The 15,955-nt window shown below is 41.2% G+C and overlaps 1 protein-coding gene across 8 annotated transcripts in view; it reads left to right on the top strand.

Moving 5' to 3' along the window:
* CADPS2 (calcium dependent secretion activator 2) overlaps positions 1-15,955 on the top strand; it is a 477,558-nt gene that overhangs the window by 849 nt on the left and 460,754 nt on the right. The gene's annotated exons all lie outside the window — the stretch shown is intronic.

Genomic DNA, 15,955 nt, shown 5'->3' on the forward strand with positions numbered 1-15,955 from the left:
GGGGGGGAAGGTGTAGAAATGTTCCACGAAACAAAGCTAACTGGACAAGTTTTCCTGTATTGCTGTGTAACTAGGACATCAGATCCTAAGGAGGGAAGGTGTGCAGCTTTGGAGAGTTGCTGTGGGTTAGTAATTACCGGTCTCGGCGGGCCTAAGGAAACACGCTCTTGATGAAAAATAAAGGACTGGTTCATAACTACTTCACCACGAAAGCGCTTTTGTCCCCGTCCCCAAAGAGCTAAAGAGTTTCAGGTGAAATACCTGCCAACTTTAGTTTTAAAACAAGACCCCAGGGCCTAATAGTCTGTAGCAGACGAAAGTGATGACTCAAAATTGCCCGAATTGGGTGAATGTTTTCAATAGAAACTAAGAAATCTTGATAGAATGTTGAACCTAGACGATTCACCAGAAATCTGCACTAGCCCCCTTAGTTTGGGACAGGATGTGGAGACCCAGAGAGATTGTATTGTAATTTGTCCAAAGCATACCTAGTTGCACAGATGTTTGTTAGTTTTCTGAACCATTAACTTAAGAATGTGAAGCATTTCTTAGAAATTTGGAGCATTTCTGAATTGATTTGTGAGAAGCTGGTATTTCAGAGTAACTGCAGTCTTCCCATCACCCTCCCACCCCCATTTACCCAACCTCTTAAAACAGGCCTAAACCAAGCAGCTGTTTTGAATTGCTCCCTGGGAGTACTCAGGGGATGATTCTCTACAGTTGGTGGCTAATTACACAGATCCTTCAAATGCCTAACCCTCTAGGTAAGTTAGTCACAGAATGCTAGAGCTGGAAAAGACCTTGGGATCCAGGCAGGCCCTTCATTTTGGAGGAGAGAAGGATTTCTGAGTAACATTTTCTATTCCCCAATTGGTATGATTGAAGCCACCATTTGTGAGGTCAGTTTTGAGTGCCCTGTGGAGTTTTTGTGAGCCTTCCATTTTGTTCCTAGGTGAGTACCACACTGTGTTATCCTTTGATTGCATTGGGTTGTATTACAGTCACCCAGTGCCTCTTAACTCTGTAGGTCAAGAGACTTTCATCTTCAGTAGTCACTCTTAAACTAAGTAAGTTTTTGTGTATGTTGTATGTAGTCATATAAGTTTATGAATATCATCCAGTCTCCAGTTTTAATATTCATATTGCATTTAAGTTTATTTTCGGTGTGTTAAAGTATAAAAATAACGTTTGGTGAAACTAAGAGGCTATTCCTGTCTGGAATATGATCACTGAAGATGCTTTTGCAAAGAGTCGCTTACTGGTAGCTGATTCTTACTGTACATACTTGTTGCGTTTTGTTAATGAAACAAACTGTCGCTTGTTCAAATAGGGCAGATTTCTCTGACACTCTTGTTTAAATAGAATGTTTCTCCAGAAATTATTTGAATAGGCAAACAGGTGCATTCACAATACCACTGAGGAGACCATTGTTATAACCTCCTTCAGGCATCACCAAAAATAATTCCAAACTGCAAAAAGGAAGCAAAACATTGCGTATGTTCTGTACAAAAATACTTACGACTGCTTGGAAATTTCTATTTTCTAAATATTGAGAGCATTAAATGCTGTGAGATGAAGTTTTGTGACTTATTCTTATATTTTAAGGGGGAGGCCCCCAAACAACTTAAGTGTTTCCCTTATTCAAACTTATTCAAAAGGCCCCCCACTTTTTTTTTTTTTTTTAACAAGTTGCTTGTTAAAGGGAGCTGGAGCAATTCTTGGCAGTCGGGTTTCCTCCCAGGACAAAATGAAATGGGAATTTAACTGTATTCCTCCGGATTTGATGCACAAGCCGATAATTAATGACAAAAACTTTGTTCTTGAAGTGTACAGTTGGGTTATATAAAAGAAGTAACAGGATAATTGCAAAATCACTAATCCATTGTGTGTGTATATATATATATATATATTTTTTTTTTTTTTTTTTTTGCGGTATGCGGGCCTCTCACTGTTGTGGCCTCTCCCGTTGCGGAGCACAGGCTCTGGACGCGCAGGTTCAGCGGCCATGGCTCACGGACCTAGCCGCTCCGTGGCATGTGGGATCCTCCCGGACCAGGACACGAACCCGTGTCCCCTGCATCGGCAGGCGGACTCCCAACCACTGCGCCACCAGGGAAGCCCCCATTGTATATTTTTATTCTGTATCTTCAAGTAGTCAGACATCTAGTAAAAGGATTTAATAGCTTAAATTGTTGTAATTGAAATGCATATTGCTGCTTACTCACTTCTAACTTTAAGAATTTAGAAACTCAGAAATTGAGATTTGAAAGGGTCCTCATCTTATAAATGAAGAAAATTAATCACAGGAAGATAAAAGCCTTATCCTGGCAGTCAAAACTGTCTCACTAGTGGGGTTGGTGGGTTTCTGAGAACCAACTGAGCTGCACTGTTTTTTGTTTTCCCACTTGGCTAAGATGGCCCACAAAGCTAGTAGGAGGTTGTATCCACGAGCTGAAAAAGCTTAATAGCGTTAAGCTCAGTTGACTAAAACATGTCTGTCTTTGCTTTTGGCTGGAAAATTTCAGCTTAGAAGAATAATGGTGGTTAGCTTATGCCAGTCTGATAACTTCAGGCTTTACAGAGAACTCTGGGAGGAGTGTAGACCAGGCACTGACAACGCCTTGTACCGGGTGGTCACACCACCTAAACGGTTCACACATGCTACCAATGTGGAGTAACAAACAGCCAATGGCAAAAATGACTTCAGCTGTGAATAATGCTTAAGCCTCTGATGCTTATTTACGTTGATTACCTTTGCACCATCAGCTAACAGTGATAATGATGAACCTTGGATGATTCTAGGTCATTGGTTAAAGGTGGGATCAGCGTTGAAACTAGGAAACAACAATGATGCAGTTAAAGCTAATCAGTTATTGCTTAATAAAGGCAATTTGTTGAACCTTTGGAAAACATTGAGACGCTGAAGGAAAAATAAAGTCCATGGTGGTTAGAAGGTAGGGAGAATCTGAGAAACATAATGACTACCGTAGAAGAGGTTAAGTATGTTCCATAGATGTGGTTTACAGATTGCAGGTCTCAGTTTATAACGATTTCAGGTGTGCATGACTTAAAGCGCTCACAGTTTTGGTTGGCTAGTCTATAGGTTTCTAGTCAGTAGCTGCTTTGTTCATTATTTATTAAATTTAGTAAGTCAGATGTTGAAGCCAACTACCTTAAACTAGAAATAATGAAGAGGGAATCAAAAAGACTAAAATGGTATCTAATAACTTAACATGTGATTCATCTGCCCTTGTTCTTTGCATTTTTATGTGTCACTGTAATCTCACTAAACTGCCTTAAACCTGCTTATATAATCACTCCCACCACTTTGCATAATTTTCCACACTAAGTTTGAGAAATGTATACAAATAATGTGAAATTGCAGACCGTGGGGAAGTAATCTCCTTTGGTAGAACCGATCAGGAAGAGAGCACTGTGGGGAAATAGCATTGGGGGAAATAATACACAGTGGGTTCTGCACTTGGCGCGTCTGAGTGTTTATACTGCAGTAAAGTGGCCACTTTTATCCCTCTTTGGAAATGGCAGTACTTTCTGTAGCTTAAAAAAAAATGTTCTCACTGCTTAGGTGATCCCCAGGCTCAGAAAAGACATTTTTATGAAAAAATGAGCTAGATTTACAAAGGCCAGGAATCACTTACCTTATGCTAGGGGTCATTGTTCCTTAGTGCTATGTTGTGCCATCTTTGGGGCCTAAGATACGACTGTGGCCTGATGTATTCTCAGCGTAGTGCATGATGTATAAGAACCTAGTTAAATGCTTGTTGGATAGGAAGTGTCAGATTTAGTCCCTGTCTCGAGGAATTAGGGAGGTATAGGGTGGAGGGAAGAATATAAAGGCAAAGAGTCGACCTCTCTTCTGTGGAAATTAATGTTCCTAAACATGTTTTGAGACCACCAGGCCTCACCCCACCCTCTGTAAAGAAAGCCATAAAAAGGGTAATACCTGTTGGTATAGAACTAATGACTTCGAAGAGAAGACTGTCCCAATGCCACAACCGAATCCGAGAGACAAGCAGTGTAGAAGCCCCACAGCATGCCTTGCTCTCTTGCTTGCAGGTTTCCAGGAGATGTGGTGATAGTCTAAAAAGCCCACCCTCTCAGGGAGTTAGGATAATTCATGCTTTGCTCCTTGCACTTTGGTACTTTATGGTGCAGAAGGGATGGGTTATGTTGTTGGCTGCTTTTAATATGGAGTACGTTGTCCTGTGGGGAGTGAGTTGGAAACCACACATTAGAGTTGGAAACCACACATTAGAGTGAAACCTCAGACTGGACTTTATCTCAGAGAAAAAAATGCTGCTTGTTTCAATTGATTCATCTATCCCTCTGCAGGGTGTCTTGAGACCGCGGCACTTAATTTGGTGGAATGAGTTGTGCTAATGAGAACTGAAATGGATTAAACGATATTGGAGTTCGCTTCTTTCAAAAATGAAATCAGCTGTAATTTTGGTTTACGTTTACTGCTTATAAAGTGAAATAAAATATTGTAATTCTGTGTGTTCCCTCTTTTAAATGGAAGCAGTTCCCTTCGTTTCTACACTCACAAGATAAATGGCATAGTTTGTAAAGTCATGAAAGACCTTCAAAACAAAATTAAGAAACCCAATTGTCAGGCTGTTAAGTATGGGAATTCTGAATGGAAAATTCTACCAGTTACTGTTTTCTAGTGAGGCAGGCCTCTTTTGAGTTACTGTGCTACTTTTTATGCATTTCAAGTTAGACCTTTCTTTGGCAAAGAGGGTGGGTTGCATAGTCATGTGTTATTGCCATTTCAGTTTTTAGGCCAGGAAAAAAACTAATGATTGTAAATAGAATATCATTGGAACAAATGATATTGTTCCAAAGCTTTAAGAGTATTCAAGAAGCTAATCATGGAACTGTCCCAAATCTGTAACATGTCACCTTAGGACCAGTGTTTAAGTTACCTAAGGATTTTGATATGATTTCCTTTTTTTAAAGAAAAAAAAAGGAAAAAAAAAACCCTGGGATTCTTATCCTTAGCTGCACATTAGAATCACCTGGAGAGCTTTTAAAAATCAGAGTGAAGTGAGTCAGAAAGGGAAAAACAAATATCGTGTATTAACGCATATATGTGGAACCTAGAAAAATGGTACAGATGAACCAGTTTGCAGGGCAGAAATAGAGACACCGTTATAGAGAACAAACGTACGGACACCAAGGGGGGAAAGCGGGGTGGTGGTGGTGGTGGGATGAATTGGGAGATTGGGATTGACGTATATACACTAATATGTATAAAATGGTTAATAAGAACCTGCTGTATAAAAAATAAATCAAAATTCAAAAATTCAAAAAAAAAATCCCATTATCCAGGTTGTACCCCAGACTAATTAAACCAATCTCTGGGTTAGAGTCGTAAAGCTTCCCAGGTGATACCAGTGTACGATCAGACTTGATAATCCCTGTTTTAAAGGGAAACTACAGGAAGATGACTTAGTTTATGGCTTATTTTCACCTAGGCAAGGTGAAAGTATAATATTTGCAATAATGAGTGAGATTACTGAGTAATTAAACCCGTTTTACATATTGAGGAAAAGGTAATGGGCTGCTCTAGGCAAGGAACAAAAAACATCTAAATATTTTAGACTCTATTGAACCAATACAGTGGGAGGACAGTGCGTATTTAGACTTTTAAAAGGTCTTTAATTTGCTGATATGCTGGAGGCTATTGAACTACATTATCAATTGTGTAATTTATTCATTACAAAACCACAGATCACAGTGTTTGCAACGGGAAATATAGGAAGGTAAGCCTGAGCGTTTACCATTACAAAATGAACTGGAAAGGAGAATCTAGTGAAATCTCCAAGTTGGAGTTGACCCTGAGCAATGTCTAACTGAAGAGTGAATTTCACAGTGGTCTGGTCTTACAAGATCATTAGCAGGTGGAATGTTTTTTCAGTGTGTGCAGTAGGAATGCATATGGGTTTTTCAAAAAGTAAACCTTAGAAGTCATTCTCTAGTAATTGTTTTAAGTGAAGTAATTAAAAACTAAGGACTTATCTAAGAGTGTCTTTATTTTTGTGCTATTTCCAAAACTCTAATGTTAGGTTAGACAGTAAGGAAAGCCCCTGTTTTCCTCAGATTGCACAATGGGTTAAGTCCTTTGTTTGTATTTGGGAGCCTTCTGCTTTGTAGAGCATCCTTGATGCTTTGCTCTGCTTCTTGAAATTTTATCACCTTGCTTTGTAAACTTTATGGTTTGAATATTTTCATTTTATAACTTTCGAGTTAGGAATGAATTATTGTGATGAAAATGTTACTGGGACAAAGGGTATGAATAATTAAAAGGCTATCCGTCTCAGTCTGATAGCTGAGGTGGTATTTAATTTGCTCATTTCTGATTGCTTGGGAGGATGAATGTATATGATCTAATATCCTATTCCTGCTTCTCTATTGAGACTTAGGTGTCACTTATTAATGTGTCCCCGTCCTCGGTATGTTGAAGGTAGCATTCCTTTGTGGAGGGTGTTTCTATAGTCTGCCGTTCTGCCTTTCGTTTGGTTTTTTAGATAGAATTCAGTTGATCTTAAAAACTTATTTCTTATTTATATTCTTGGCTAATAAGTTTCCCATCTTGAATTAAAATTTGAATCAAGGAGTTGACTTTTTTCCCCCAAATAGCTAAGCAATTCTTGGAGCCTAACTTTTGATTAAGCTCTACTTCAATTACTAAGGTGTTAGACCAAATCATTTATATTCTTTCCTTCATTAATTCATTGATCAAATATTTATTGAGCTCCTAGTATGTGAGTTTAACCACAAAATGTTCTGAGACTAGAGAATAAAACAAGCAGAAAATTTCTCATGGGATAATGTTCAGTGATGTATAGACTATTTGTATGTATTTTGCTTTATATCTGTTTCTAGGCTACCTATTCTAATTCATTAATCTACTACTTTTTCCTACTGCTAATACCATAATTATGATCTTACCATATTTTAATATCTGATGGAAATCACTCTTTGGCTTCAGAGGGCCTGGGCTTCATTATTTTCTATTCATTCACTGTGTGAGCAAGGCATTTCATGTCTCTGGGCCCTGGGTTTTTCATTTGTAAAATGGGGATAATGATCTCATAGTATTCCTGTTCTGATTAAATGAAGTGATACATATAAAGTGCTTAGTATAGTGCCTACTGCATGGATGTGCTCCAAATTAGGTGCTATCATTTTTAATTTAATCTTGTTTAGGAAACTATATTTTATTACATTCAGTCTTCTAGGAACATAGCATATCTTTTTTTTTTTTTTTGCGGTATGCGGGCCTCTCACTGTTGTGGCCTCTCCCGTTGCGGAGCACAGGCTCTGGACGCGCAGGTTCAGTGGCCATGGCTCATGGGCCTAGCCGCTCCGCGGCATGTGGGATCTTCCCGGACCAGGGCACGAACCCGTGTCCCCTAACTGCAGGCGGACTCCCAACCACTGCACCACCAGGGAAGCCCAGCATATCTCTTTAGTTAAGCTTCTTATGTCTTTGTGATGTTTTGCATTTTCATTATATAGAACCTTTGCATTTATAATTAAGGTTATTTTTAAGCATTTTGTAATTTTTGTTTTTACTGTGACATCCTTCCCTGTTTTATTATGGATAAATGTAAAACTCTAATTTTTGTTACAGCTGGTTATATTACAGTACACTACTGACTGAGTAATTAGTACTTTATTCTTCTGGAATTTCTAAGTAGGTGGTTGAATCATCTGCTGATAGTTAATAACTTTTGTCTGGTCCAGTAGCTGTACCTCTTTTGTTTCACAGGGCAACTGTCCTAATACAATGTCTAGAAGAGTATGTGTACTTGTTGCCAATACCTTAGGCTTGGTCCAGGCTTTCCTGGGAATGCTTTTGGTATTCTACCAGTGAATATAGTGTTGGTTAGTGTTTTAGGATAATTCTGTTTTTATTACGTGAAGAGGATAAAATGTCAGGAATGGACTCTAAATGTTATCAGATTTCTGCATCAATTGAGGTGATTGACTAGTTTTATTTTACTGATGTGACATATTTCTAGGTTCTTATTAAACCATGTTTGCATTGCTAGGGTAACCCCTATTATACGTTAACTTTTGAAACAATTGACTCATGAAATGAACTACATCCAGAACCTATTTTTGATTTTTTCCTTTCCTTAGCCTATTAGATTTTTCTTCTTATTCCAGATTCAATTGTGATGATTGCATAATTTCAGAAAATTGGCCATTTCTAGATTTTCATGTATATTAACATAGAGTTGGGCATATTTCTCACTTATTTTCTTAATCTTTAATGTTAGTTTTAAGTCTTCAGATTTTTTCCTTAAAAAAAAAAATCACGGGAAGACCTTCAAGATGGTGGAGGAGTAAGATGTGGAAATCACCTTCCTCCCCACAAATACATCAGAAATACATCTACATGTGGAACAACTCCTACAGAACACCTACTGAACGCTGGCAGAAGACCTCAGACTTCCCAAAAGGCAAGAAACTCCCCACATACCTGTGTAGGGCAAAAGAAAAAAGAAAAAACAGAGACAAAAGAATAGGGATGGAACCTGCACCTCTGGGAGGGAGCCGTGAAGGAGGAAAGGTTTCCACACACTAGGAAGGCCCTTCACTGGTGGAGACGGGGGGTTGGGGTGGGGGGAAAGCTTTGGAGCCACGGAGGAGAGCGCAGCAATGGGGGTGCAGAGGGCAAAGCGGAGAGATTCCCGCCCAGAGGATCGGTGCCGACCTGCACTCACCAGCCCGAGAGGCTTGTCTGCTCAGCTGCCGGGGCGGGTAGAGGCTGGGAGCTGAGGCTCGGGCTTCGGAGGTCGGATCCCAGGGAGAGGACTGGGCTTGGCTGCGTGAACACAGCCTGAAGGGGGCTAGTGCGCCATGGCTAGACGGGAGGGAGTCTGGGAAACGGTCTGGACTTGCCTAAGGGGCAAGAGACCATTGTTTTGGGTGCACGAGGAGAGGGGATTCAGAGCACCGCTTAAACGAGCTCCAGAGACGGGTGTGAGCCACGGCTATCAGCATGGACCCCAGAGACGGGCATGAAATGCTAAGGCTGCTGTTGCAGCCACCAAGAAGCCTGTGTGCGAGCAGAGGTCACTATCCACACCTCCCCTCCCGGCAGCCAGTGCAGCCCGCCACTGCCAGGGTCCCATGATCCAGGGACAACTTCCGAGGGAGAACGCACGGCGCGCCTCGAGCTGGTGCAAAGTCACGTCGGCCTCTGCTGCCTCAGGCTCGCCCTGCATCCGTACCCCTCCCTCTCCCCGGCCTGCGTGAGCCAGAGCCCCCGAATCAGCTGCTCCTTTAACGCCATCCTGTCTGAGCGAAGACCAGACGCCCTCAGGCGATCTACAGGCAGAAGCGGGTCCAAATTCAAAGCTGAACCCCAGGAGCTGTGGGAACAAAGAAGAGAAAGGGAAGTCTCTCCCAGCAGCCTCAGGAGCAGCGGATTAAAGCTCCACAATTAACTTGATGTACCTGCATCTCTGGAATATCTGAGTAGACAACGAATCACCTAAAAATTAAGGCAGTGGACTTTGGGAGCAACTGTAGACTTGGGGGTTTGCTTTCTGCATCTAATTTGTTTTTGGTTTTTGTTTATCTTAGTTTAGTATTTAGAGTTTATTATCATTGGTAGATTTGTTTATTGATTTGGTTGCTCTCTTGTTTTAAAATATATAGATTATACACTTTTTTCCTTTTTTCTCTTTGTGAGTGTGTATATGTATGCTTCTTTGTGTGATTCTGTCTGTATAGTTTTACTTTTACCATTTGTCCTAGAGTTCTGTCTGTGCATTTTTTTTTTTTTTTTTGTATAGTTTTTAGTGCTGGTTAGAATTGTTGGATTTGCTTTTTGGTTTGGTTGCTCTCTTCTTTCTTTTATTACTTTTAAATTTTTTTAAATTTTTAAAATTTTAATAACATTATTGTATTTTATTTTTTTATTTTTTTCTCCCTTTTCTTCTGAGCCTGACAGGGCTGACAGGGTGACTGACAGGGTCTTGGTGCCCTGGCCGGGTGTCAGGCCTGTGCCTCTGGTGGGAGAACCGAGTTCAGGACTTTGGTCCACCAGAGACCTCGCAGCTCCACATAATATCAAATGGCTAGAGCTCTCCCAGAGATCACCTTCTCAATGCTAAGACCCAGCTCCCCTCAACGACCAGCAGGCTACAGTGCTGGACACCCTGTGCCAGACAGCTAGCAAGGCAGGAACACAATCCCACCCATTAGGCGAGAGGCTGCCTAAAATCACAGACATCCCAGAACACACACCACCAGACGTAGTACTGCCCACCAGAAAGACAAGATCCAGCCTCATCCACCAGAACACAGGCACCAGTCCCCTCCACCAGGAAGCCTGCACAAGCCACCGAACCAACCTTAGCCACTGGGGGCAGACACCAAAAACAACGGGAACTACGAACCTGCAGCCTGCGAAAAGGAGACCTCAAACACAGTAAGATAAGCAAAATGAGAAGACAGAAAAACACACAGCGGATGAAGGAGCAAGGTAAAAACCCACCAGACCTAACAAATGAAGAGTAAATATGCAGTCTACCTGAAAAAGAATTCAGAGTAGTGATAGTAAAGATGATCCAAAATCTTGGAAATAGAATTGAGAAAATATAAGAAACATTTAACAAGGACCTAGAAGAAGAACTAAAGAGCAAACAATGATGAACAACACAATAAATGAAATTAAAAATTCTCCAGAAGGAATCAATAGCAGAATAAATGAAGCAGAAGAATGGATAAGTGACCTGGAAGATAAAATAGTGGAAATAACTACTGTAGAGCAGAATAAAGAAAAAAGAATGAAAAGAATTGAGGACATTCTCAGACCTCTGGGAAGACATTAAATGTACCAACATTCGAATTATAGGGGTCCCAGAAGAAGAGAAAAAGAAAGGGACTGAGAAAATATTGGAGGAGATTATAGTTGAAAACTTTCCTAATATGGGAGGTAGTCACTCAAGTCCAGGAAGCACAGAGAGTCCCATACAGGATAAATCCAAGGATTTATTCTACTCATTCTACGAGGCCACCATCACCCTGATACCAAAACCAGACAAAGATGTCACAAAAAAAGAAAACTACAGGTCAGTATCACTGATGAACATAGATGCAAAAATCCTAGGAAGTTATGAGTCTGGAGAAGTAGGCACGGGCTAGCTTATGTAAGTTCTTTAGGCCATGGGAAGATCAGACTTTAAGCAGGGTGGGGAGCTATTGAGTATTGAGCAGGTTCAAAAAGTGATCTGGTTAAGATTCTAAAGCAGTCTGTACCTGAGAAGATCCAGTGCCACTACATGGCACAACTCCAGGGGCCACCATTTACGTGGAATTTAGGGCAACGCCTCAAGCATCGTCCAGCCTTGAGAATAGATTGTCAAGGCAAGAGTGGAAGCTGGAAGACCAATTGAGAGATTGTGGCAATGGTTCCGGTCTGAAGAGGGTGGTAGCCTCGGGTAGTATAGGATATAGGTAGTATTTTCTCACCATTTAAGTTCGTGAATATATTATAAATGGACCATGTGGTAATAGTGTTATTTTGAAGATGATAATGTGCTAAATCTATTTATGCTATTAAATAAAACATATTCATGTGGTTAAAAATTGAAGCCTTGCAGAACTTGGAATAAAAAGCTGTCTCCTGTCCCATTTCTCCCCAACCCCAGTTACATTTCCTGAGAGAACCCTTTTCACTCTTCCCTATGTTTTTAACTCTTCCGGCGAATCCTTTGTAAATTGAAATAAGATGCACAAACCACTTTTCGTCCTCCATCCTCCTCAGACTCCAGCCATTACTTCCTGTAGAAGGGGCAGGGTGGGGAGATCAAGCCCACTTACAAGCATCTGGCTCCTTTCTTCTACTTGGAAGGTGGTTAGTTACCATTATTAGTCTGCTAGTTGACCCCAGTATGTTCTCCCCTCCTTACAAGCCACAGACTTTTTAGTTGGGAGCATGGTTACCTTTTCTCATCTTCTCCCCGCTTTTTGTTTTTTGTTGTTAACCGTGGGACTGGGTGTGCTTGTCTGCAGAGAATGTGGGTCGAGAGCACAGCCCAGGGGGATGTCGACTTTATTTCTCGCACATGAGAACAGGACTGGGTCTGTTCTCACGACGAATTGCACAGGCAATGTCTCTGTTCTTAAAGAATTCAAGAAGACAGGCTACAGGTGGCTGAGATTTTGCTGAGAAGAGCAGAAAGTGAGTCTTGCCAGACTAGGAGCAAGTATGTGGCAGACGGACTGTTGCCCCAGATTGTTCTCCTGATGGCTCTTAACAATATGTAACAATCAGGGTCTGTTGTCTTTTCCAGCTTCTTGTGGCTGGATAGAGCTAAAAGACTAAGTTCAGGCAAGTGGGGTATGAATGGAAGTGCCCTGTGCAAACCTGATAGGCCATTCCTTGGAAAGAGGGGCACATCCGCCCTTTTCCCACTGGCTGGAATCCCCACGTCAGTCATTAGAGCAGCCATTTGGATGAGGACATGCTGCCTGCTGAGAGCAGAACATGTCTGAAGGAGCCTGGCGCCCTGATAGCTTTGCAGGGGAGAGCTGCCACATGCTCAGGTCTCAGAGAAAATGAACTTCTGTCATGTTTATGCTAATCTTAAGTGATTTTAATTATAATCTGTTATATCCACATCATACCTACACTTAGCTTTTTAATTTACGTAATATACTCAACCCTTTTATTTCTCAGTTTTTCCTCTGTAGACCTTCTAGTTGTACTATTTCCGCTATGAGTGTTAATTACCTGATGCTCATTTCCCCTCCTCCTCTTTGCTAAGTTTTCAGCTCTAGCTTCCCTGGCAGCTGTGGGTGGCCATGTGACATACGTTCTGGTGTATGAGACAGGAGACAGTCATCTTGTGACTGAGGAAGATGCTAAGGGAATGAGAGATGCTGGGTCAGACACACTTGATTCTGAAACCATTGCCAGTCGCCCCTGCATCCAGACATTTCTGTGAGGAAAATACGCTCCCAAGGTTGCTAATCTACTTTATGTTTAAGAATCATTAAGTAAGAATGATTTTTATGGTAAGAATCGTTAAGTTCTCTGCTCTTTGAGTAGTTGCTTCTAGAAATTCAAGGCCATTTAATGGAGTTTACATCATCAAGACTATTTTTCACTGCAAAACCACATAATGTACTTGGTTGCATTTCTTAAAATTTTATTTTTCTTGGGGTCTTTTTTTTCTTCTTTACCCATCTTGTCTCCCTTCATTGCTTCCTTAAGTTGTCCAAAATTATAAACCGGTGCCTATCAACGGTGATGGTAATAACCCCTAGCAGACATTTCAAAAAGTATGGGGTGTTTTTGATTTTCTCGGTTGATTGGGGGCTTGCCACTGGTATTTAGGGGGTGGGATCCAAGGATTCTAGAAATCCTGGAATGCATGCTGTGTTGTCCGTCACACATGGCATTTGAATGCCCTGTTGGACATTTCTGTAGTTAAAGCCGGTTTATAATTATTTGAGCCTAGAGCATAACTCTTCATCTACAAAATGCAAAGTTTTTTTGCATGGGTTTACTAAGTTATTTTTCTAGTGCAACAACTTCTGGGTAAATTGAAGGAAGATTGAACTTTGTCAGGAACTTCCCTGAGAATTGCTTTTTTTTTTTTTTTTTTTTTTTTTTGCGGTACGCGGGCCTCTCCCTGCTGTGGCCTCTCCCGTTGTGGAGCACAGGCTCCGGATGCGCAGGCTCAGCGGCCATGGCTCACGGGCCCAGCCGCTCCGCGGCATGTGGGATTTTCCCGGACCGGGGCACGAACCCGTGTCCCCTGCATCGGCAGGCGGACTCTCAACCACTGCGCCGCCAGGGAAGCCCATTGCTCACTATTTTGAAAAATGTCACCAACAGTAATGATGCTTCTGATACTGTGTTACCAATACAAGGTGCTTGTGTCAGCCTTCAGTTTCAGTTGTCACATTCTCCTTGATTTTATGGATACATATATAAAAACTTCTTAGCCCTTATTTCAAAATGTCAGCACTCTGTTTTTGATAAATTTCAGTTAAATATCGCCTAACTTCCCTTAAGTTCTGACTTCTTCATTATATAAGACTAGATGCGTACATCCACTATCTTGTAGACCAGCTACGCCTAAGCATTTACATACTAATATACATGTTATTTCAGTTACCTTGTTTCTGTTCCCGTTAGGATGTTATATTTTTGAAAACGGGTCTGGGCAGGTAATATACCTAGGGATAAATTTCATTGCTGCATAGCAAAAGGGTTATTGTTCTGTTTTTTGCATTTATAGGGGGTTTATTAGTTAGGGCCCAGTAGGAGATAGCCTGTTCCACTCCAAGGGACAGTTCACAAATGAGAGGGTCAGGCAGGTTTAAGGGAACCAGTGACGGGATGGTGAAGCATTCAAGAGTTGGCTACAGAAGGAAGAGCCCTTACTACCCCTGGGTCTCCAAGAGCGGGAGGAGGGAGCTGTGGTCTGAGCTGGGCGGGAGAAAGGCTGCCTGACAGAGGCTGTGGAGAGTCTAGTCACTGAGACTGTGCTTGGCAGGGAGGGAGCAAAGGGCACGACTCTGCTGGCTTTGTCTTCCTTCGCTCCGATTCCTCTGATGCTGGCCCTTCACCAGAAGGGAAACCCAGAGAGAAGCTGGAGAGCAGAATTGCTTGCTGTTCTAAGTCATTAGTCCCTCAAGGCACAGAACAGGGTAGACAACAGGGGGAAAATAGATCTGGAGGGCAGAGGGGAATAGCTAGCACAGGGGATGTCGTGTCTGATTAGGGTTGAGAGTCACTATTCCAAAGGATAGCATTCATCTCTCTCTCTACCTTTCCCCCCTCGTTTAGCCTTCCTCAGGCATAACGCTAATCTGAACTGGTGTTTGGACAGCAGGCTGAGTTGTCATTCTCCCTTCTTAGTTCTTTTGAGTTGGCAACACTTTTTTTTCTTCTTGTTTGAACCTTTGCACATGCGCCTTTGTAAGAGAGAGTGTGATAAATTTCCCAAATCCATGCAAGTCTGTAGTTACCTTTATTTTGGTAGAGAAATGGGCTGGCCATAGAAGTCTGGGTTGAAATCGTTTTCCCTCAGACCTTTGAAGGCATTGCTTCACAAGTGTTGTTAATGAGAAGTTTGAAGTCTGGTGTCGTTTTTACATGACCCATTTTTTTCCTGTCTCATATGCTTTTACTGTTCTTTATTTTTAGGGGGTTCTAAAATGTTACAACAATCCTTTTGGCTTTTAAAGAATTTGTTGCGCTAGGCACTTATTTACACTCAATATGGCTATAGGAGTGTGTCTTTCAGCTCCTGGAAATTCTTGTATTTTTGTGAACTTGAAAGGGAGGGAGGCTGGGCGCTAAAGGGTGGTATTTGCTTTTCTTTAGGGTGAGACAGCTTCTTAAAATCATCCTGCTGTCTTTATTAGAACATTTAAAGATCTTGGAACGTTCTATTTGGATGAATTTTCTAATCATAATCTTCAGATTGTCATTAACAAACAAGTGTTTTCCTTTCATCTGCCTCTTGGCTTTACTTTAGGAACACAGAGTAATGTACAATTCAGGAGAATCAAAGGCTATAACAGTGTATTCATATTATGTGCATATTCCCTATTATGTTATAATTTTCTGTGACTTAGTTTTATGCTTGACTCCCCTGTGCATTAATGAAGCTATTAACTGGAATAAGACCCATAGTTAGTAGAATAACCTTGATATGATGGAATATAAACATCTGGTTGGAGAAAGGAATTTCAAAAGGACCGTGCTTGTTCAGCATTTTGCCTCTAGGCATTAACCAGTAATGGTAAAGGTAAGAATAAAATTAAAGGTTCTCATCTAATTAGTTACCCAACTCTTTTCAGTCTGTGTGTGTGTATGTGTGACTCCTATGTCCATGAGATTTTATGAGTCTGTTGGGCTATTTAATGTAAAATAGTATAAACTTTCAAT

The sequence above is a fragment of the Lagenorhynchus albirostris genome, chromosome 8 (assembly GCF_949774975.1).
Source record: "Lagenorhynchus albirostris chromosome 8, mLagAlb1.1, whole genome shotgun sequence".
Taxonomy (NCBI): domain Eukaryota; kingdom Metazoa; phylum Chordata; class Mammalia; order Artiodactyla; family Delphinidae; genus Lagenorhynchus; species Lagenorhynchus albirostris.